Here is a 23,385-nt window from a genome sequence, read left to right as displayed (position 1 = left end):
CTGAGGCAGGGGAATCTCTTGAACCCAGGAGGCACAGGTTGCAGTGAGCTGAAATCCCACCATTATACTCCAGCCTGGGCAACAAGAGCGAAATGACGTCTCAAAAAAAAAAATTTTTTTTTAAGTAAGACTTAATCATGAACTTATCTATCCTTGCTATTTGTAATACTGTGATTTATAATAAGAAATATATATATATGTTGGTCTTCATCCCATTTCCTGGCAGCACCTAAAACCTTTGAAACCTCTGAAGTGATGTGTCTTTTTCTGTCCTAATGAGATGACTGATGGTAGGGTTGGGGGCTTCTAAATAGTCCCAGAATGAGAGGGCTGGTTTCCTGTGCAACCAACCATGTGATTAGAAAGTTGGTATTTTCAGTCTGGGTGGGATTTCAGCCCTGGCCTCCAGGGAAAGGAGGGAGACTGAAGATTGAGCACATTATCCTTGCCAACGACTTAATCAATCATGCCTACATAATGAAGTCTCCATAAAAACCTAAAAGGACCATTCTAACAGCTTCCAGGCTGGTGAACTCATGAAGACATAAGGAGCCTGGCAGGTCCCTTCCCCTATACCTTGCCCTATGCAACTCTTACATCTGGCTATTTCTTAGTTTTATCCTTTTAAGATATGCAAGTTATAGGCCAGTCATAGTGGCTCACGCCTGTAATCCCAATAGTTTGGAAGGCCAAGGTGGGTGGATCACAGGAGGTCAGGAGTTCAAGACCAGCCTGGCCAACATGGTGAAACCCTGTCTCTTCTAAAAACACAAAAATTAGCCGGGCGTCATGGCGCAAGCCTGTAATCCCAGCTACTTGGGAGGCTGAGGCATGAGAATAGCTTGAACCTGGTAGGCGGAGGTTGGAGTGAGCCGAGATCGTGCCATTACACTCCAGCCTAGGCAACAAGAGTGAAACTCTGTTTCAAAAAAAAAAAAAAAAGGGAGCTGGGCACAGTGGCTCACGCCTGTAATCCCACCACTTTGGGAGGCTGAGGCGGGTGGATCATGAGGTCAGGAGATTGAGACCTTCCTGGCCAACATGGTGAAACCCCGTCTCTACTAAAATACAAAAAATTATGTGGGCGTGGTGGTGCGCCTGTAGTCTCAGCTCCTCAGGAGGCTGAGGCAGGGGAATCGCTTGAACCTGGGAGGCAGAGGTTGAGGTGAGCCAAGATCGCACCATTGCACTCCAACCTGGGCAACAAGAGTGAAACTCCATCTCAAAAAAAAAAAAAAAAAAAAAAAAAGATAAGCAAGTTATAGTAAGTAAAGTGCTTTCTTGAGTCCTGTGAGCTGCTGTAGCAAATGACCAAACCCAAGAAGGAGGTTGTGGGAACCTCCAATTCGCAGTGAGGTTGGACAGAAATGGGTAACTTGGGAGCCTACTGCATGTGATTAACATCTAAGGGGGAACAGTTTACTGAGACCCAACCATTAACCAACCTGTGGGGGGCGGTCTACACTAACTCTAGTGAGTACCAGAATTGAACTGAATTGTAGGACATTCAACTAGTATCAGATATTGGTTAGGGTGGGAAACAATCCACACATCTGGTGTAGGCAGTGAAGTGCTGAGTGACTGCGTGTTAAGAGTGAGAGTCAACAGAGGAAGAAAATCTTGTTTTTCTTATACAGATTGTTTTTTCCTTCATACTGTTCTAATCAAATAATTTTTTTTTTTTTTTTGAGACAGGGTGTCTCACTGTGTCAGCCAAGCTGGAGTGCAGTGGTGTGATCCCAGCTCACTGCAACCTCAACCTCCTGGATTCAAGCGATTCTCCTGCTTCAGCCTCCCGAGTAGCTGGGATTACAGGCATGTGCCACGAAGCCCTGCTAAATTTTGTATTTTTTTAGTAGAGACAAAGTTTTGCCATGTTGGCCAGGCTGGTCTCAAACTCCTAGCATCAAGTGATCCACCCATCTTGGCAGCCCGAAGTGCTGGGATTACAGGTGTGAGCCACCTCTCCTGGCCGAAATAATTCTTTTTGTCTAACCTAAATACCATTTGAATCCTTTTCAAAAAATGAAGAAAGGATTTGAATAGACATTTCTCCAAAGATGTACAAATGGCCAATAAGCACATGAAAAGATGCTCAACATCATCAATCATTAGGTAAAAGCAAATTAAAACCAATTAAAACCATAATGAGGTACTATTCACACCCAAAACAGAGTATCTATTATCAAAAAACTAGAATATTTTCCAGAGAAAATGTGGAGAAATTGGGACCTTTGTGCACTGTTAGTGGGAACATAAAATAATGCAGCTATTGTTAGTCGAATTAAGTCTGGCCTAAAACTGCCTCTGTACGTATTTTAAGATTGGCCTAATTGTTTCTCCATACTTAACTGTAACCTAACGATGTATAAATACACCTACTCTTGTAACAAGTACCCAAGTCTCATCCAACCATAGGCACCCAACTGTTCAAACCAAGTTCAAATAAGGCAAACTCCTAGCTGTAACCAATCCAGCCATTTCTGGACCTCACTCCTGTTTTCTATCAATGTTATCTGACCATGAAGCAGCCCTAGAGTTGCTCTGAATCCATTCTGGTTCTGAGGGCTGGCCAATTCACAAATCATTCTTTGCTCAATTAAGCTCTGCTAAATTTAATTTGTATAAAGTGTTTTAACAGTATATATACACAATGGAATATTATTCAGCCATTTAAAAGGAAGGAAATTCTGGCATATGCTACAATATGGATAGATTCAAAAGAACAAATACCATATGATTCCACTTATATGAGGTACCTAAAATAGTAAAAGTTCAGAGACAGAAAGTAGACTAATGGTTACCAAGAGCTTAGAAGAGGGAAAATGGGAAGTTATTGTTTAATGGGTTCAGAGTTTCTGTTTGAGAAGATGACAAAGTTCTGAAAATGGATAGTGGCAATGGCTGCATGACATGTTGAATGTACTTAATGACAATGAAGTATACATTAAAAAGTGGTCATGCCAGGCATGATGGCACACATCTATAATCCCCGCGCTTTGGGAGGCCAAGGTGGGAAGGATCACTTGAGGCCAGGAGTTTAAGACCAGCTTGAAGGCCAGGCGCAGTGGCTCACGCCTGCAATCTCAACATTTCGGGAGGCCGAGGCGGGCAGATCACTAGGTCAGGAGATCGAGACCATCCTGGCTAACACGGTGAAACCCCGTCTCCACTAAAAATACAAAAAATTAGCTGGGAGTGGTGGCGGGCACCTGTAGTCCCAGCTACTCGGGAGGCTGAGGCAGGAGAATGGCGTGAACCCGGGAGGCGGAGCTTGTAGTGAGCCGAGATCGCGCTACTGCACTCCAGCCTGGGCAACAGAGCCAGACCCCGTCTCAAAAAAAAAAAAAAAAAAAAAAAAGGTGGCCAGGCGCAGTGGCTCACGCCTGTAATCCCAGCACTTTGGGAGGCCAAGGCGGGCGGATCACGAGGTCAGGAGATCGAGACCATCCTGGCTAACACGGTGAAACCCCATCTCTACTAAATACAAAAAAATTAGCCGGGCGTTGTAGCGGGCGCCTGTAGTCCCAGCTACTCGGGAGGCTGAGGCAGAAGAATGGCGGGAACCCGGGAAGCGGAGTTTGCAGTGAGCAGAGATCGCGCCACTGCACTCCAGCCTGGGAGACAGAGCGAGACTCCCTCTCAAAAAAAAAAAAAAAAAAGGGCCGGGCGCAGTTGCTCACACCTGTAATCCCAGCACTTTGGGAGGCTGAGGCGGGCGGATCACCTGAGGTCAGGAGTTGGAGACCAGCCTGGCCAACATGGCGAAACCCCGTCTCTACTAAAAATACAAAAATTAGCTGGGTGTGGTGGTGCATGCCTGTAATCCCAGCTACTCGAAAGGCTGAGGCAGGAGAATTGCTTGAACCCGGGCGGCAGAGATTGCAGTGACTTCATCTCAAAAAAAAGAAAAAAAAAAAAACCCTAAAAAGAAAGCCCTGCGTTAAGAATTAAGATAAAAGTGAAAAGAAAGAAAGAAAAAAACCCAGTTTTGACGAGAGGTACATGGTCTGCCCCAATACTCTCAAACACTGAGAATAACAGACTAAAGGAATAATATACTAGAATATTAGAGCTGAAAGAGACCTTAACATTTTTCAAAATTTCAGTATGAGAGGGAACAGGCCAGGGAGGTGATAAGCAACTCCATCACTGTCACAACGCTATCTGGGCACTGCGGTGTGTCCCTATAGTCTCGGCTGCTTGGGAAAATGAGGCAGATGGATCGCTTGAGGCCAGGAGTTTGAAGCTACAGTGCTACACAGTGACTGTGAATAGCCACTGCATTCCTGCCTGAGCAACACAGTGAGACCTTATCTCTTAAAAACCAACCAACCAAAAAAAAAAAAAAAAAAATCACAAAGCTAGATAATAGCGAAATTGGAAACTGAAACCAGATTTGGTAACTCCTTTCCTAATTGTCTTCCTATCAAACTACATTACGGAAAGAAATCTGTGTGTGTGCTTAATATTGGGAAAATCAACTAGTAAACAGGCTTAAAGAAATAAAATCCCAGACTCATTAGGCTAAAATGTTTAATTTCTTATAGTAGAACTCCAGATTTCCCACAATAACACTAGAGTCTGCCATCTATTTTCTTAATAAAAAAAAAATGACACTTTGTGAATCTTATTAACACAGTACACAAAGTATTTCAGGAGCTGACCAGACTTTAATCTGAGCCTAAAGAAAACATGCAGTCGAAAAGGAAATTATTAATGAGTTAGGAGCCATTTTCCTATAGAGCATGAAATTAAAACCTCTAGGCTAAAAGAGTAATGGGAGTCATGCCAAGGCTTTGACAGTCAAATTGCTCCTTCAAAAGGTTGGAATATAGCCAGGCTTAGTGGCTCCTGCCTATAATCTCAGAGCTTTGGGTGGCTGAAGCAGGAGGATCACTTGAGGCCAGAAGTTCCTAACCACTCTGGGCAAGATAGCAAGACCCTGTCTCACAAAAAACAATTTTAAAAATTTAGCCAGGCAAGGTGGCACATGCATGTAGTCGTAGCTATTCAGGCAGCTGAGGCAGGAGGACCCTTTGAGCCTAGGAGTTTGAAGCTGCAGTGAACTATGATTGCACCATTGTACTCTAGCCTGGGTGACAGAGAGAGACCCTGTCTCAAAAAAAAAAAAGTTGGGATATATATGAAGAATGCATACTCCACTGGTGAAGACAACACAAAATTCACTTCCTAAAATGCATACAAATGACATACAAAGAATAAAAAAGAGAGAGAGAAAAGATGCAGTATCTATAAGACAAAATCCATAAAGAAAAACTAGAAATATTAAAGATTAAAAGTAATTATTTATAAAAATAAAAGCAAATTGTTTAAATGGCCTCTTTTTCAGGAAAAAAAATATTAACATCAAACCTTTATAGCTTATTTTAAAACTTTCAAACATGCAGGAAATTTCAAAGACTACTATTATCAACACCATATGTGTATTACTTAAATTCAACAATTAACATTTTGATATACTTGCTTCATCTATTTATCTATATGGCTACTCATCAAACTATTTTTTATGTTGACTCATTTCCGAGTAAATTACAGACATCATTAGGAGAAACACTTTACCCCTAATTTTTTTTTTTTTTTTTTTTTTTAGAGACAGGGTTTTGCTCTGTCACCCAGGCTGTAGTGCAGTGGCATGATCATAGCACTCTGCAGCCTCAAACGCCTAGGTTTAAGTAGTCCTCCTGCCTCAGCCTCCCGAGTGGCTAGGAACTACAGGGATGTGCCACCACGCCTGGCTAATTTTTTTTTATATTTTGTACAGCCCAGGTCCCATTATGTTGCCCAGGCTGGTCTCCAACTCCTGGCCTCAAGCAATCCTCCCACCTCAGCTTCCTAAAGCTCTGGGATTATGAGCATGAGCCACCACACCGGGCTATACCCCTACATATTTTAATATTCTCCTACACAACTACAATATTTTCTCCTACATAACTACATTATCAAATTTATTCAAATTAATAATTACCTAATATCTTCTAATACTAGAACACATACAAACTTCCCCAAAATTTACAGCTGATTTTTCAAACCAGGATCCATACAAATAAGACACATTATCTTTGGTTTTCTCTAGACAGTCTCTCTTAATCTAGAAGAGTTCCTCATACATAACCTTTTTCTCCCCTTACAACTCTAGTTTTTGTTGTGTTAAAATACACATAATAGGCTGGGCACAGTGGCTCACATCTGTAATCCCAGCACTTTGGGAGGCTGAGGTGGGGGGATCACCTGAGGTCACGAGTTCAAGACCAGCCTGGCCAATGTGGCGAAACCCCGTCTCAACTAAAAATACAAAAAAATTAGCTGGGCATGGTGGCGGGCGCCTGTCCCAGCTATTTAGGAGGCTGAGGCAGGAGAATTGCTTGAACCAGGAGGCAGAGGTTGCAGTGAGCTGAGATTATGCCATTGCACTCCAGCCTGGGCAACAAGAACAAAACTCTGTCCCAAAAAAAACCAAAAACACATAATATAAAATGTACCCATACTCATTCAAATTGCTATTATTTAAATTTAAAAAAAAAAAACAAGTGTTGACAAGGATGTGTAGAAACTGAAACCCTTGTACACTGCTGATAGGAATATAAAATAGTGCAGGCATTACAGAAAAAGTATGGCAGCTCCTCAAAAAATTAAACATAGAATTACCATATGATCCAGCAATTCCACTTCTAGGTATATTTCCAAAGGAATTTAAAGGAGGGACCTGAATAGATATTTGTACAGCCATGCTCAAAGCAGCATTGTGCACAATAGCCAAATGGTGGAAGCAACCCAAGTGTCCACTGATGGATGAATGGATAAAATGTGACACATACATATAAGGAATATTATTCAGCCTTTATTTTTTCTTAATCATGGCAAAATTTCATCATGTCATTTCACCTTCAAAAGGAAGGAAATTCTAGCATATGCTACAACATGGATGAACCTGAAGGATACTATGCTAAGGGAAACAAGCCAATCCAAAAAAGGCAAATACTTTGTGATTTCACTTACATGAGGCACCTCGCATAGTCAAATCATAGAGACAGAAAGTAGAATGATGGATGCCAGAAGTTTCAGGGAGAGGGAAATGAGGAATGAGTGTTTAGTGAGTATGGGGTTTCAGTTTGGGAAGTAGTTTTGGAAATGAATGCTAGTGATGGTTGTGTAACAATGTGAATGTACTTAATGCCACTGTACACTTAAAAATTATTAAAATGGTAAATATTTAAGCTGTGCTAAAATATACATAACAGAAAATTGACGATTTTGACCACTTTTAAGCATACAATTCAGTGGCATATACACTCACCATGTTGTACAATCACAGCACAACCTCAATTTCTGAAAAGGGCAAATATATTGCAGCATTTTTCACACTCTGGATTTGTCTGATTGCTTCCTTGTGGTGTGGTTTTGTTTTTGTTTGTTTTTTTGAGAAGGAGTCTCAGTCTCACTCTGTCGCCTAGGCTAGACTGCAGTGGCATGATCTTGGCTCACTGCAACCTCTGCCTCCTGGGTTCAAGTGATACTTGTGCCTCAGCCTCCCCAGTAATTGGGATTACAGGCATGTGCCACCATGCCCAGCTAATTTTTGTATTTTTAATAGAGACAGGGTTTCACCACTTTGGCCAGGCTACTCTTGAACTCCTGACTTCAAGCAATCTTCCCGCCTTGGCCTCCGAAAGTGCTGGGATTACAGGTGTGAGCAACAGCACCACAGCACACTGTGCTGTGGTATTAAATCTTTCTCTATTCCTTTTTTTTTCCTGTAAACTGGAAGTTACATCTAAAGGTTAGATCACAGTCAAATTAAGTATTTTTGGCAAGAATTCTGCATAGATTATTTTCTATATTTCATGAGTCTTGTCTTAGGCTTTTTTCTCTGATATCTAATCTGTCATTAATCCCGTTAAATGTATTTTTCATCTCAGACATTATCGTTTCCATCTCCGAAAGTTCAGTTTGAGTCTTTTCATACCTTCCATGTCTCTATTTAACATGTTCAGTCTTGGCCAGGCGCGGTGGCTCACGCCTGTAATCCCAGCACTTTGGGAGGCTGAGGAGGGTGGATCACAAGGTCAGGAGATCAAGACCATCCTGGCTAACACAGTGAAATCCTGTCTCTACTAAAAATACAAAAAATTAGCCGGGCGTGCGGCGTGCACCTGTAGTCCCAGCTACTTGGAAGGCTGAGGCAGGAGAATGGCGTGAACCCGGGAGGCGGAGCTTACAGTGAGCCGAGATTGTGCCACTGCACTCCAGCCTGGGCGACAGAGCGAGACTGTCTCAAAAAAACAAAAACCCAAAAACAAACAAAAAAAAGTGTTCAATCTTTCTTCTAGTTTCTTGAGCATATAGAATATGCTTATGAAAACTGTTTTAAATCCCTCTTTACTAATTCTATCATCTGTGTCACTTCTGTTTTGGTTTCTAATTTTTTTCTCATCAGTATGAGTCACATTTTCCTACTTCTTTGCATGTCTAGTAATTTCTGATTGGATGCCAGACATTGTGAATTTTACCTTGTGTGCTTTCTTATATTCCTATAACAATTTTTGAGCTTTCTTCTGGGCCATGATTAAATTAGTAGGGAACAGTTTTGGCTCTTTCAGGTCTTGCTTTTAAGCTTTGTCAGCCTGGGCTGGAGAAGCATTTAGTTCAAGGCTAATTTACCCACTGTTAGGGCAAAACCCTTAAGAGACTCTACATAGAAACTCCATCTCTACTAAAAATACAAAATTAGCCAGGCATGGTGGTGCGTGCCTGTAATCCCAGCTACTTGGGAGGCTGAGGCAGGAGAATCACTTGAACCTGGGAGGCAGAGGTTGCAGTGAGCCAAGGTCACACCATTGCACTCCAGCCTGGGCAACAAGAGCAAAACTCTGTCTCAAAAAAAAAAAAAAAAAAAAAAAGACTCTACATAAATGACCTATAAAGATGGTTTCCAATCTGGTTGGTGGAAAAATAAAAATAAAAAAACACTATTCCTAATTCGGCAAGTATTGTTTTATCTGATCTTTTCAAGTGATTATCTTCCTAGCCTCAGAAAGTTTCCTCACATATATCCACTGATCAGTTCTCAGCAGAATACTTGACAGGGATCCTCTGCAGTTCTCTGAAGTTCTCCCTCTCTGCAGCTATTTCCAGTTTTCTGCCCTGCAAACTCCAGATGCTTTGGCCTCCCCAGACTCCCTCAATTAAGGGAAACTATTGTGCTCTGCCTGGGTTCCCTGTCCCTGTTCTGCAGCTGGAAAACTGTCTAGGCAGCAAGCCAGAGCAATCATAGACCTCATCTCATTTCTTTCCTATCTTTCAGGGATTACTCTCCTTTGCTGCACAATGTTCAAAATCTAGACAACCACTGTTGTACACATTTTTGTCGCTTTTTTAGCTGTTTCAGGCAGGAAGGTACCCTGTTACTACTTCTTTACCAGAAATGGAAGACCAGTTTTTTTTGTCCCTTTTATTCATCTCTTTCTCTGAATTATTTTAAGGCAACTCAAATATTATATCATTTCACTGCTATATATTTTGGTATGTCTCTCCAAAAATATGGACTTTTTTCCCACATAATGTCAGTTATACTCAACAAATTTAACCATCCCTTAGTATGATCTAACACCAGTCCATACTCCAATTTCCTCAATTTAAAAAAAACTGAACAACTGATAGTTTAAACTCTTTTTTATGCTAGCATTTAATAAACACTACTCTGTGAGGGGTACTATGCTAAGTACCTGATATCCATTACCTTATTTAGCCCTCAGTAATCCTTTGGGGTAAATATTATTATTACTCCCATTTCACTGATAAGAACACCAAAGCTTGCTGGGCATGGGGGCTGACACCTGTAATGTAGAAACCCTGTCTCTAATAAAAATACAATCCCAGAACTTTGGGAGGCCGAGGCAGCATTAAGGCCTCGAGTTTGAAGGCCAGGAGTCTGAAACCAGCCTGTGCAACATATCAAGACCGTGTCTCTACAAAAAAGTTAAAAATTAGCCAAGTGTGGTGGCACACACCTATAGTCCTAGCTGCTCAGGAGGTTGAGATGGAAGGATTGCTTGAGCCCAGGAGTTTGAAGGTGCAGTAAGCTGTGGTCACACTACTGCACTCCAGCCTGGGTGACGGCGCGAGACCCCAACTCAAAACAACAACAAAAAACCAGCAAAGCTAGAATCTGTTAAAATGTTTGCCTAGGCTGGCCGCAGTGGCTCACGCCTGTAATCCTTGCACTTTGGGAGGCCAAGGTGGGCAGATCACTTGAGGTCAGGAGTTAGAGACCAGCCTGGCCAACATGGTGAAACTCCATCTCTACTAAAAATACAAAAATTAGCCAGGAGTGGTGGCGCATGCCTGTAATCCCAGCTACTAGGGAGGCTAAAGCAGGAGAATCGCTTGAGCCTAGGAGTTGGAGGCTGCAGTGAGCCGAGATCACGCCACTGCACTCCAGCCTGGTCAACAGAGCCAGACTCTGTCTCAAAAAAAAAAAAAAAAAAAAAAAAACCAACTACCAGTTTGCCTAAGGTTATAGCACGGCAGAGGCAGGTTTCTCTGATCACAAACACATGTTTTCTAAAAATAATTGCATACCTTTGTTATTTTTTTGAAATGAGGTCTCACTATGTGGCCCAGGCTGGTCTTGAATTCCTGGGGTCAAGCAATCCTCCCACCTCAGCCTCCAGAATAGCTGACATGACAGGTGTGTGCCACTGACCCTAGCTCCCAATGGCATTGCACTTAACCATTATGCTTCAATACCATCTCACGACTTATTAGCATAAAATATCAGATAATATCAATGCTTAAATTGAAAACCAAATTCGAAGATTGCTTAATTTAAATGCTATTACAGGTCAAAGACCTGAAAAAAATAATAATGCTACTTTATTTGAAATATATTACAATAAAATCTGCTTAAAATTTTAAGAAATACAACTTTCAAATCTAAAAGTGAATTTTAATAGAAAAAGCACAAGAAACTTGGTTGAAATGAAATTAACTATCATCTCAAACTAGAGAATGCAGATTCGTTTAATTATAATGTTCTATCACAGCTCTTGTCAAGTAGAACACGTTGTGATGACAGAAATATTTTGTATCTGTGCTGTTCAATAGCCACTACCCATATGTGAGTACTGGGCATCTGAAATACATCTAATAAAACTAAGAGAAACTGAATTTTTTGTTTTCTTTATTTTTAATGAGCTTAAATTTAAATTGTAATTATCGGTTCATCTGTCTGTTTTCCCCACTAGGCTGTAAGGTCCTTGAAGAACAGAACGTATTTTCATCTCTCCTTTCAATGTCTTGATACATATTAGAAACCTGTTTGTTGATATGTGGTAGAATATGTGGATGGAATTTTCTAGATGTGTCCAGATAAATTCTCTAAATATATCAGACTGATAAAGGTTATAAAGTACAGACTTACTTTGTTGGATTATATCCTTTTTCTATTCTGACTTTTAAAACAAATGAAATATTAGCCAGGCCCGGTGGCTCACGCCTGTAATCCCAGCACTTTGGGAGGCTGAGGCAGGCAGATCACAAGGTGAGGAGACTGAGACCATCCTGGCTAACACAGTGAAACCCTGTCTATACTAAAAATACAAAAAAATTAGCCAGGCGTGGTGACAGGCACCTGTAGTCCCAGCTACTCGGGAGGCTGAGGCAGGAGAACGGTGTGAACCCAGGAGGTGGGGTTTGCAGTGAGCCGAGATTGTGCCACTGCACTCCAGCCTGGGCAACAGGTCAAGAATCCGTCTCAAAAAAAAAAAAATAAATAAATAAATAAATAAAACAGATAAAATATCTTATTTACTCATTTATTCACCAAACATGCTCTGAGCTTATATATTGGACAAAGACTCTGTTATGTACTCAGGATATGATGATGAATAAGACCCAGTTTCTGGCATCAGAAATCACTCAATCTAACAGACAATATATACAATTGCTCCACAAAGTGAGAAGACTACTTTAAACAGATAAATTATGAGAACCAACAAGGAAAGTAAATTATGAGAACCAAGAAGGAAAATAACCACCTGAGGGTAGAGGGAGGTTCTACGTACTGAACAATAATTCATTAATCTAGTTTAACAATGAACAGCAGCTCACCAGTTGGGAGATGGCAGAATGGTGGAGAGGCATTCCAAGTACAACAAATAGCCATGTAAAGGCATAAAGACACAAAAAGACATGGTGAACAGGGGGAGCAAAAAGTGTCTCATTCTGACTAGAACATGGGAAAACGAGTAAAAAGGGGAGAAGGATACATTAGAGCTAGATTCTAATACCCTTTTGTGCTATATTACAGTGCTGACTCAATCTTATTAGGATGATAGGCAAAGTATTCATGTTTACTTTTTTTTTTAAAAAAGGAAAAAAACAGCTTGTTAATTCCCATACTCAAAGAACAAACCTTAAAAAGCAAAATCTAAATTATAAATTTTGCTTATAACAGACACCAAATCCAAATTAACTGTCCAAGCAAGGTTATTAGAATAGGCACTTTAAGTTTTTGTTGTTTTTGAGATGGAGTCTCACTCTGTCGCCCAGGCTGGTGTACAGTGGTGCCATCTTGGCTCACTGCAACCTCCGCCTCCCGGGTTCAGGCAATTCTCATGCCTCAGCCTCCCAAGCAGCTGGGATTACAGGATGTGCTACCATGCCTGGCTAATTTTTTGTATTTTTAGTAGAGACAGGGTTTCACCATGTTGCCCAGGCTGGTTTCAAACTCCTGACCTCAAGTGATTCTCCTGCCTCGACCTCCCAAAGTACTGGGATTACAGGCATGAGCCACTGCACCTGGCCAAGCACTTCAAGTTTTAAATAACCAACATCAAATCACTTTGAAGAGAAATGCAAGCATTATTTGTATCCTTAACTGTTGAGGATATCTTTTTCAAATATAACACTAAAGTTTCAATTTTCTCATAGTAAAACCCATCTTGAACTTAATATTAGTCTAGGAAATATTTGTGATCTGCAAAAAATTGATCACCCTGTTAGTTTGGGGGAAAAAAGATGAGTCTACTTCTAGCCACTTCTTGCCTCATAAACAGAACTAAAACACCTCTCCCACGATGTGGCAATATTTAACTTTTCAACGACAGGTTATTAATTATATTTAATGTCAATCACTTCTCACAGTTGTCCAATTCCACAGCTACCTTTTTTTGCTTTTTCAACTAACATTCTGTTACCTGTTTTACCCACAGGTATCTTATCTACAGGTATCCACTCTATCGTGCTCTTAAAGCATGACTGGCCAGGCATGGTGGCTCATGCCTGTAATCCCCATATTTTGGGAGGCCAAGGCAGGCGGAATGCTTGAACCCAAGAGATTGAGACCAGCCTGAGCAACATAGTGAGACCCTGTTTCTACAGAAAAAAAAAATTGTTTTAATGAAGAACCACCAGAACAAGGCATAAAGATACAAAACTAGTGTTAATTATAATTTTAAAGTTAACACCCAGTAATAGCAATTAGTTATAATTATGGCAATTTATTTTACATACCATGTTCAAAATAAAGTGGTTTTGGATGGGCACAGTGGCTCACGCCTGTAATCCCAGCACTTTGGCTGGCAGATCACCTGAGGTCAGGAGTTCGAGACCAGCCTTACCAACATGGTGAAACCCCATCTCTACTTAAAATACAAAAAAAAAAAAATAGCCAACCGTGGTGGTAGGTGCCTGTAATCCCAGCTACTCGGGAGGCTGAGGCAGGAGAATTGCTTGAACCCAAGAGGCGGAGGTTGCAGTGAGCCAAAAACGCGCCATTGCACTCCAGCCTGGGCGACAAGTGTAAAACTCCGTCTCAAAAAATAATAATAATAATAATAATAAGTGGTTTCTATACTAACAGATTTTTAAACATAAAACAATCAAAAGAACCAACCATTAAATCATATCCACAACATGTATTTAAATATTTAAAACACCACAAAGATACTCCTCAAGAAGAGCAACTCCAAGACACATAATTGTCAGATTCACCAAACTTGAAATGAAGGAAAAAATGTTAAGGGCAGCCAGAGAGAAAGGTCGGGTTACCCACAAAGGGAAGCCCATCAGACTAACAGTGGATCTCTTGGCAGAAATGCTACAAGCCAGAAGAGAGTGGGGGCCAATATTCAACATTCTTAAAGAAAAGAATTTTCAACCCAGAATTTCATATCCAGCCAAACTAAGCTTCATAAGTGAAGGAGAAATAAAATACTTTACAGACAAGCAAATGCTGAGAGATTTTGTCACCACCAGGCCCGCCCTGAAAGAGCTCCTGAAGGAAGCACTAAACATGGAAAGGCACAACCGGTACCAGCCGCTGCAAAATCATGCCAAAATGTAAAGACCATCGAGACTAGGAAGAAACTGCATCAACTAATGAGCAAAATAACCAGCTAACATCATAATGACAGGATCAAATTCACACATAACAATATTAACTTTAAATGTAAATGGACTAAATGCTCCAATTAAAAGACACAGACTGGCAAACTAGATAAAGAGTCAAGACCCATCAGTGTGCTGTATTCAGGAAACCTATCTCACGTGCAGAGACACACATAGGCTCAAAATAAAAGGATGGAGGAAGATCTACCAAGCAAATGGAAAACAAAAAAAGGCAGGGGTTGCAATCCTAGTCTCTGATAAAACAAACTTTAAACCAACAAAGATCAAAAGAGAGAAAGAAGGCCATTACATAATGGTAAAGGGATCAATTCAACAAGAAGAGCTAACTATCCTAAATATATATGCACCCAATGCAGGAGCACCCAGATTCATAAAGCAAGTCCTGAGTGACCTACAAAGAGACTTAGACTCCCACACAATAATAATGGGAGACTTTAACACCACACTGCCAACGTTAGACAGATCAATGAGACAGAAAATTAACAAGGATACCCAGGAATTGAACTCAGCTCTGCACCAAGTGGACCTAACAGACATCTACAGAACTCTCCACCCCAAATCAACAGAATATACATTTTTTTCAGCACCACACCACACCTATTCCAAAATTGACCACATAGTTGGAAGTAAAGCACTCCTCAGCAAATGTAAAAGAACACAAATTATAACAAACTGTCTCTCAGACCACAGTGCAATCAAACTAGAACTCAGGATTAAGAAACTCACTCAAAACCGCTCAACTACATGGAAACTGAACAACCTGCTCCTGAATGACTACTGGGTACATAACGAAATGAAGGCAGAAATAAAGATGTTCTTTGAAACCAACGAGAACAAAGACACAACGTACCAGAATCTCTGGGATGCATTCAAAGCAATGTGTAGAGGGAAATTTATAGCACTAAATGCCCACAGGAGAAAGCAGGAAAGATCCAAAATTGACACCCTAACATCACAATTAAAAGAACTAGAAAAGCAAGAGCAAACACATTCAAAAGCTAGCAGAAGGCAAGAAATAACTAAAATCAGAGCAGAACTGAAGGAAATAGAGACACAAAAAACTCTTCAAAAAATTAATGAATCCAGGAGCTGGTTTTTTGAAAGGATCAACAAAATTGATAGACCGCTAGCAAGACTAATAAAGAAAAAAAGAGAGAAGAATCAAATAGATGCAATAAAAAATGATAAAGGGGATATCACCACCGATCCCACAGAAATACAAACTACCATCAGAGAATACTACAAACACCTCTATGCAAATAAACTAGAAAATCTAGAAGAAATGGATAAATTCCTCGACACATACACCCTCCCAAGACTAAAACAGGAAGAAGTTGAATCTCTGAATAGACCAATAACAGGCTCTGAAATTGGGGCAATAATCAATAGCTTATCAACCAAAAAGAGTCCAGGACCAGATGGATTCACAGCCGAATTCTACCAGAGGTACAAGGAGGAACTGGTACCATTCCTTCTGAAACTATTCCAATCAATAGAAAAAGAGGGAATCCTCCCTAACTCATTTTATGAGGACAGCATCATCCTGATACCAAAGCCGGGCAGACACACAACAAAAAAAGAGAATTTTAGACCAATATCCTTGATGAACATTGATGCAAAAATCCTCAATAAAATACTGGCAAACCGAATCCAGCAGCACATCAAAAAGCTTATCCACCATGATCAAGTGGGCTTCATCACTGGGATGCAAGGCTGGTTCAATATACAAAAATCAATAAATGTAATCCAGCATATAAACAGAACCAAAGACAAAAACTACATGATTATCTCAATAGATGCAGAAAAGGCCTTTGACAAAATTCAACAACTCTTCATGCTAAAAACTCTCAATAAATTAGGTATTGATGGGACGTATCTCAAAATAATAAGAGCTATCTATGACAAACCCACAGCCAATATCATACTGAATGGGCAAAAACTGGAAGCATTCCCTTTGAAAACTGGCACAAGACAGGGATGCCCTCTCTCACCACTCCCATTCAACATAGTGTTGGAAGTTCTGGCCAGGGCAATCAGGCAGGAGAAGGAAATAAAGGGTATTCAATTAGGAAAAGAGGAAATCAAATTGTCCCTGTTTGCAGACGACATGATTGTCTATCTAGAAAACCCCATTGTTTCAACCCAAAATCTCCTTAAGCTGATAAGCAACTTCAGCAAGTCTCAGGATACAAAATCAATGTACAAAAATCACAAGCATTCTTATACACCAATAACAGACAAACAGAGAGCCAAATCATGAGTGAACTCCCATTCACAATTGCTTCAAAGAGAATAAAATACTTAGGAATCCAACTTACAAGGGACGTGAAGGACCTCTTCAAGGAGAACTATAAACCACTGCTCAATGAAATAAAAGAGGGTACAAACAAATGGAAGAACATTCCATGCTCATGGGTAGGAAGAATCAATATTGTGAAAATGGCCATACTGCCCAAGGTAATTTATAGATTCAATGCCATCCCCATCAAGCTACCAATGACTTTCTTCACAGAATTGGAAAAAACTACTTTAAAGTTCATATGGAACTAAAAAAGAGCCTGCATCACCAAGTCAATCCTAAGCCAAAAGAACAAAGCTGGAGGCATCACACTACCTGACCTCAAACTATACTACAAGGCTACAGTAACCAAAACAGCATGGTACTGGTACCAAAACAGAGATATAGACCAATGGAACAGAACAGAGCCCTCAGAAATAACGCCACATATCTACAACTATCTGATCTTTGACAAACCTGACAAAAACAAGAAATGGGGAAAGGATTCCCTATTTAATAAATGGTGCTGGGAAAACTGGCTAGCCATATGTAGAAAGCTGAAACTGGATACCTTCCTTACACCTTATACAAAAATTAATTCAAGGTGGATTAAAGACTTAAACATTAGACCTAAAACCATAAAAACCCTAGAAGAAAACCTAGGCATTACCATTCAGGACATAGGCATGGGCAAGGACTTCATGTCTAAAACACCAAAAGCAATGGCAACAAAAGCCAAAATTGACAAATGGGATCTAATTAAACTAAAGAGCTTCTGCACAGCAAAAGAAACTACCATCAGAGTGAACAGGCAACCTACAAAATGGGAGAAAATTTTCGCAACCTACTCATCTGACAAAGGGCTAATATCCAGAATCTACAAAGAACTCAAACAAATTTACAAGAAAAAAACAAACAACCCCATCAAAAAGTGGGTGAAGGATATGAACAGACACTTCTTAAAAGAAGACATTTATGCAGCCAACAGACACATGAAAAAATGCTCATCATCACTGGCCATCAGAGAAATGCAAATCAAAACCACAATGAGATACCATCTCACACCAGTTAGAACGGCGATCATTAAAAAGTCAGGAAACAACAGGTGCTGGAGAGGATGTGAAGAAATAGGAACACTTTTACACTGTTGGTGGGACTGTAAACTAGTTCAACCATTGTGGAAGTCAGTGTGGTGATTCCTCAGGGATCTAGAACTAGAAATACCATTTGACCCAGCCAGCCCATTACTGGGTATATACCCAAAGGACTATAAATCATGCTGCTATAAAGACACATGCACACGTATGTTTATTGCGGCACTATTCACAATAGCAAAGACTTGGAACCAACCCAAATGTCCAACAATGATAGACTGGATTAAGAAAATGTGGCACATATACACCATGGAATACTATGCAGCCATAAAAAATGATGAGTTCATGTCCTTTGTAGGGACATGGATGAAATTGGAAATCATCATTCTCAGTAAACTATCGCAAGGACAAAAAACCAAACACCGCATGTTCTCACTCATAGATGGGAATTGAACAATGAGAACACATGGACACAGGAAGGGGAACATCACACTCTAGGGACTGTTGTGGGGTGGGGGGAAGGGGGAGGGATAGCATTAGGAGATATACCTAATGCTAAATGGCGAGTTAATGGGTGCAGCACACCAGCATGGCACATGTATACATATGTAACTAACCTGCACATTGTGCACATGTACCCTAAAACTTAAAGTATAACAATAATAATAAAAAATAAATAAATAAATAAACATTTAAAACATTTTTATTTACTATTTATTAACTGTAGTTACTAATCAAGTTCACTCACAGTAACAAAAATATCAAGAATTTATTTTAACAAGCTGGCCAATACATAATATATTTAAAGTTATAAAACCTGAATATTCCAGAGCAGGGGTACTAAACATGTAATAACAGTACAGATACACACACTGGAAGAGTTTAAATTTTTTCAAGTTCTTTAAGTTATTTTAACAGGCATTAAAAACAGAAAAAAAAACACATAAACTGTAAATACAATTTTTTATATTGCAAAAGGAAACCAAGTTCTCTTATTTATTTATTTATTTATTTATTTATTGAGCCAGAATCTTGCTCTGTTGCCCAGGCTGGAGTGCAGTGGCACGATCTCAGCTCACTGCAAGCTCTGCCTCCCGGGTTCACGCCATTCTCCTGCCTCAGCCTCCCCGGAGTAGCTGGGACTACAGGCGCCTGCCACCACACTCAGCTAATTTTTTGTATGTTTTTTATTTTAGTAGAGACAGGGTTTCACCGTGTTAGCCGGGATGGTCTCAATCTCCTGACCTCGTGATCTGCCGGCCTCAGCCTCTCAAAGTGCTGGGATTACAAGCGTGAGCCACCGCGCCCGGCCCCAAGTTCTCTTAATTAAAAAAAAAACCATGAAAATTATTTTAGTGAACATCTGTTGTTTTTGCCTGTCCAGCAACCAATTGCTCTTCTCCAGAAAGCATCACCTCAATTTTTCTTTAGGAACTGTCACCCACCCTTAACTCAAATGGTTTCAAACTATATTCCTCTCCTCTCCACTCCAGGATGGGGACAAATTCCAAGCCTAGCCACACAAAGCATTCCATCACTCTGGCCACAGGGACTGCCTCTAGGATGGGCAAAGACCCAAGTCAGGTCAATGAAACTACCATACAGTGTTGCGCTGGAACTGTAGAGAAAGGGAAGTTCTCTTTCTTCTTGGGTTTCTGAGGTTGAAGGAAGTAAGCCTAGTGCTGGTATTACAATCTTTCCCACGGAATCTGACTCCAAAGCCTTAATTACTTTTCCACACTGAATCCCAAATATGCAAAGGGAACTAGTGGTTACCTGGTAGTAAGAGAAAAGATAAATTAGGACTTTGACTTTCAATATTGTATTTTCGATAATGTTTCCATTTTTCAAAAATAAGCATATTACTTTTATAATAGGAAATTTAAAACGTTTAAAAATATTGCCCGTGTTTTCTTCTCAAACATGCTTAGTCATATTTCAATATCTTAAAAGTATTAACAATTTTCTCATAATTTACCAAAGCACATAGAATATCCATCTAAAAACAATCACCTTCTTCTCCTGGCACAAAATAAAGCTATTATAATATTTTCATTTTTAAATTATGAGTGGGAGGCCAGGTACAGTGGCTCACATCTCTAATCCTAGCAATTTGGGAGGCTGAGGCGGGCGGATCACTTGAGGTCAGGGGTTCGAGGCCAGCCTGGCCAATATAGTAAAACCCCATCTCTACTAACAATACAAAAATTAGCCGGGCGTGGTGGCGCACTCCTGTAATCCCAGCTACTTGCAAGGATGAGGCAGAAGAATCACTTGAACCCCGGAGGCAGAGGTTGCAGTGAGCCAAAATCGCGCCATTGCACTGTAGCCTGGGCAACGAGAGTGAAACTCTGTCAAAAAGACAAGACAGAGCAAGACTCCGTCTCAAAAAAAAAAAAAAAAAAAGACAAGAAAAGAAAAGGGAAGGGGAGGGGAGGGAGAAAGAAAGGGAGAAGAAAGACAAAAAAGAAAAGAAAAAGAAAATATGAGTGGAAAAAACAGTTGAGTAAACCTTTTTAAAAAAACTGGTTCTAGTGGCTAGGCATGGTGGCTTGTACCTGTAATCCCAGAATTTTGGGAGGCCGAGGCGGGAGGATCACTTGAGTCTGGGAGTTCCAAGACTAGCCTGGGCAGGCCAGGTGTGGTGGCTCAGGCCTGTAATCCCAGCACTTTGGGAGGCCGAGGCAGGTGGATCACCTGAGGTCAGGAGTTCGAGACTAGCCTGGCCATCATGTAAAACCCCATCTCTACTAAAAATACAAAAATTAGCCAGATGTGGTGCTGCGCCTGTAGTCCCAGCTACTTGGGAGGCTAAGGCAGGAGAATTGCTTGAACCTGGGAGGTGGAGGTTGCAGTGAGCCGAGATCACACCACTGCACTCCAGCCTGGGCAACAGAATGAGACTCCGTCCCCACCCCTCAACAAAAGGACCAGCCTCGGCAAAATGGCTGAACCCCATCTCCATTTAATTAATTAATTAATTAATTAATTAAAAACTGGTTCTCATTTTAAAAGGGATACATTAAACAACTGTATATGGAAAAAATGGTTAATGTTCAGCAAGTGCTGCAGCCATTGTAAAAATGGCTCAAGAGATAAAGCTAACTTTAAAGATTGAAAGTGGCAAAATTGGGTTTAAAAAAGCTTTATAAATTATATTAGTCCTATAACTCCAAATAGCATAAGATCTGAAGGAGTTGGTCAGTTAAATATTTCAATTATAATTATTTTGCATAATATTGCATTATGGAGAAATTTCATATCGTTTTATTCTTTTGTTGTTGTTTTAAGAGACAGGGTATCGCTCTGTCGCCCAAGCTGGAGTGCAATGGTACGATCACCGCTCACTGCAACCTCAACCTCGAGGGCTCAAGCCATCCTTCCTGTCTCAGCCTCCCAAGTTGCCGGGACTACAGGCATGTGCCCAGCTAATTTTTGTGTTTTGTAGAGATGGTCTTGCCATGTTGCCCAGGCTGGTCTCAAACTCCTAGATTCAAGGGATCCACCCGGCCTCCCTTATGGGCCTGAGACACCACACCCAGCCTGTTTTATTCTTAAATACAGGAAAGTTAGTCTCAAGATGCACTTCTTAGGGATGTAAACAATCTACTGAATATAGTAAATATAAAGGAAGACAGCAATAAACACTTTTGTTCTCTTGCATTTATTAGCTTTTATTAGTTTCTATCATTCTTTCCCTTTCTCCCCAGGCACACAAGCCACTCCAGAATATTCACTTTTTGTTAATATTAGGTTTTATGGCTCTCAGTAAGGACACTGAGAAGATGTCAGAGACACTTGCTTGACACATTAGGTAGCCAGAGTGATGTTCTTAAGTGGAAGAGACAATCAGGGACAAACCAAGGGTGGGGACAAAGAGTAGCTGGAGGCAAAAGCCACCTTCTTACAGACAAGTGGCAATGGGTTCTACAGTTTTTAGGATAAGGCAATATTCAAAAAGCTCATCACCTGGTCCACACCAGCAACACAGTAGGTGGGTCATTCTGGCCAACACCTTTGTCTCAAGATGCTAACGTTTATTATTTGTCATATGGTCCAATGAAACCTAAACTCTCCTACAGCTGTCAACACCGAACTTGTTTCACCTAATGAAATGCAAACTCCTTTCTTATACTGCTCGATCACTTCCCTACGTGCCCCAAAGGGATGTTCTAATATAAACAAAGGCATATCAAAGAAGCCACCCAAACAAGTGCGATAGAAACATTTACTGATAAACAGGAAGAAAATGGGCGTTTCTAAGGTACCACGGGGAGAATAAAATATTTTACTCTAGTCCCTTACCTATAAGATATTTATTCTACTTATATTTACTAATGGCCACCCTATTTTTTAAGGCATGGAAAAGGGAAGGTAAAGAAACCATCAACCGTAAGATTACAGAGAAGGCAACCTGAAGAACAGTTTGTTTTAAACTGTTCTCCCAACATTCACATAGAGTCAATAACATCTAGCTCTTTCTCAAAACAGCCTATGGCCGGCCAGAATGGGACGGTGAAAAGAAAACAGGGAGAACGTAATGAAAACGGGAAGGCACTGGAAAAGATAAAAACTGAACAGTCCGAGTAGCCTGCACTTTGCATTGCTCCTTTGAGTCCTCACTGATTTTCCACTTATTTCGATTCAGTGGTTAATATTTCTCCGTATTAGAAATCCATCTGTGAACTCCCGCACCCACTTCCAACCACATCCACAAATTCCAGGAGAGCCGGTCAAGGCTACCAGAGTGTCCCAGTCGCCTGTGAGGAGGGGGGCGTCGGCGCCAAGTTGCGAACCCGGCAATGGGAGAAGTTCTCCCGGGACGGGAGAAGGGACCGGTTGGGGTGAAGGAAAGTGGAGGACGGGAGGCAAGCAAGACTACGGACTCCTCTCATCACCAAAAGCTGAGCGCATCAGGGAGACACAGGTATCCCGCCAGACTCGAGAAGAAGCCGGATGCCCGGGGCGGACAAACGGCCAGCCACGGAGCCCAGTTCCCTAAGGCTGTCTCGCCAACCCCCTTCCCCTTCGCCTTCCCTAAATTGCTGTCTCCTCATACCCTCCAGAGTCCGAGACTCACGCGTCCTAAAACGAGCTCCAGCAGCTTCTGGGTCAAAGCCGCCCACCTCTGACAGCCATAGAGATGAAACAGCGGAGACAAACCTCCACCCCCTCCGCCCACTCTCACGTGACTCTCCTAGCCGCTGGGCCTGTCGGGATCGTGGAGACAGGCGTGTGGGAGGGGCACAGAGGAAAAGGAATGGGGAGGGGCGGGGAAATCAACGCGCCACGCCCCAGCCTCGGGCCCCGCCCTAGTCCCGTCACTCCCCCTTACTCCCCTCAGCGTTTAGGCGGGAAAGCTGGAGAGCTCCCAGAAGCTCTCGGGCATTTCTTCTGGTTTTTTTTCCCCTCCACAAGGGTCATAGGAATCTGTTGAGAAATTTATTGTGGCTTGTAACACCTCCTCGGTACCCGTTTTCGTGTTGGCTATGTTGGCTAAGCAAAGAGGAGTTCGTGAAAAGAAAACTGGACCACAGTGTGTTGGAAATTGTTTCTTTCCAACTCCGTTTAGGTTTTATC

At 41.2% G+C, this 23,385-nt stretch overlaps 1 protein-coding gene across 3 annotated transcripts in view; it reads right to left on the bottom strand.

Annotated features, from left to right (window-relative positions):
• Positions 1-23,034, bottom strand: part of MICU1 (mitochondrial calcium uptake 1) — a 257,449-nt gene extending 234,415 nt beyond the window's left edge. The window contains exon 1 of one of the 3 annotated variants that reach the window (XM_054503610.2): positions 22,886-23,034. The gene's annotated coding sequence lies outside the window, so the exon portion shown is untranslated. Of the gene's footprint in view, positions 1-22,864 lie in introns of all 3 variants that reach the window. The other 2 variants (XM_063670503.1, XM_063670501.1) reach the window with 2 other exon arrangements.
• Positions 23,035-23,385: the final 351 nt, after the last annotated feature.

This window comes from Pongo pygmaeus, chromosome 8, assembly GCF_028885625.2.
Source record: "Pongo pygmaeus isolate AG05252 chromosome 8, NHGRI_mPonPyg2-v2.0_pri, whole genome shotgun sequence".
Taxonomy (NCBI): domain Eukaryota; kingdom Metazoa; phylum Chordata; class Mammalia; order Primates; family Hominidae; genus Pongo; species Pongo pygmaeus.
The sequence above is the reverse complement of the archived record's forward strand: the minus strand, read 5'-3'. Positions and strand labels throughout refer to the sequence as shown.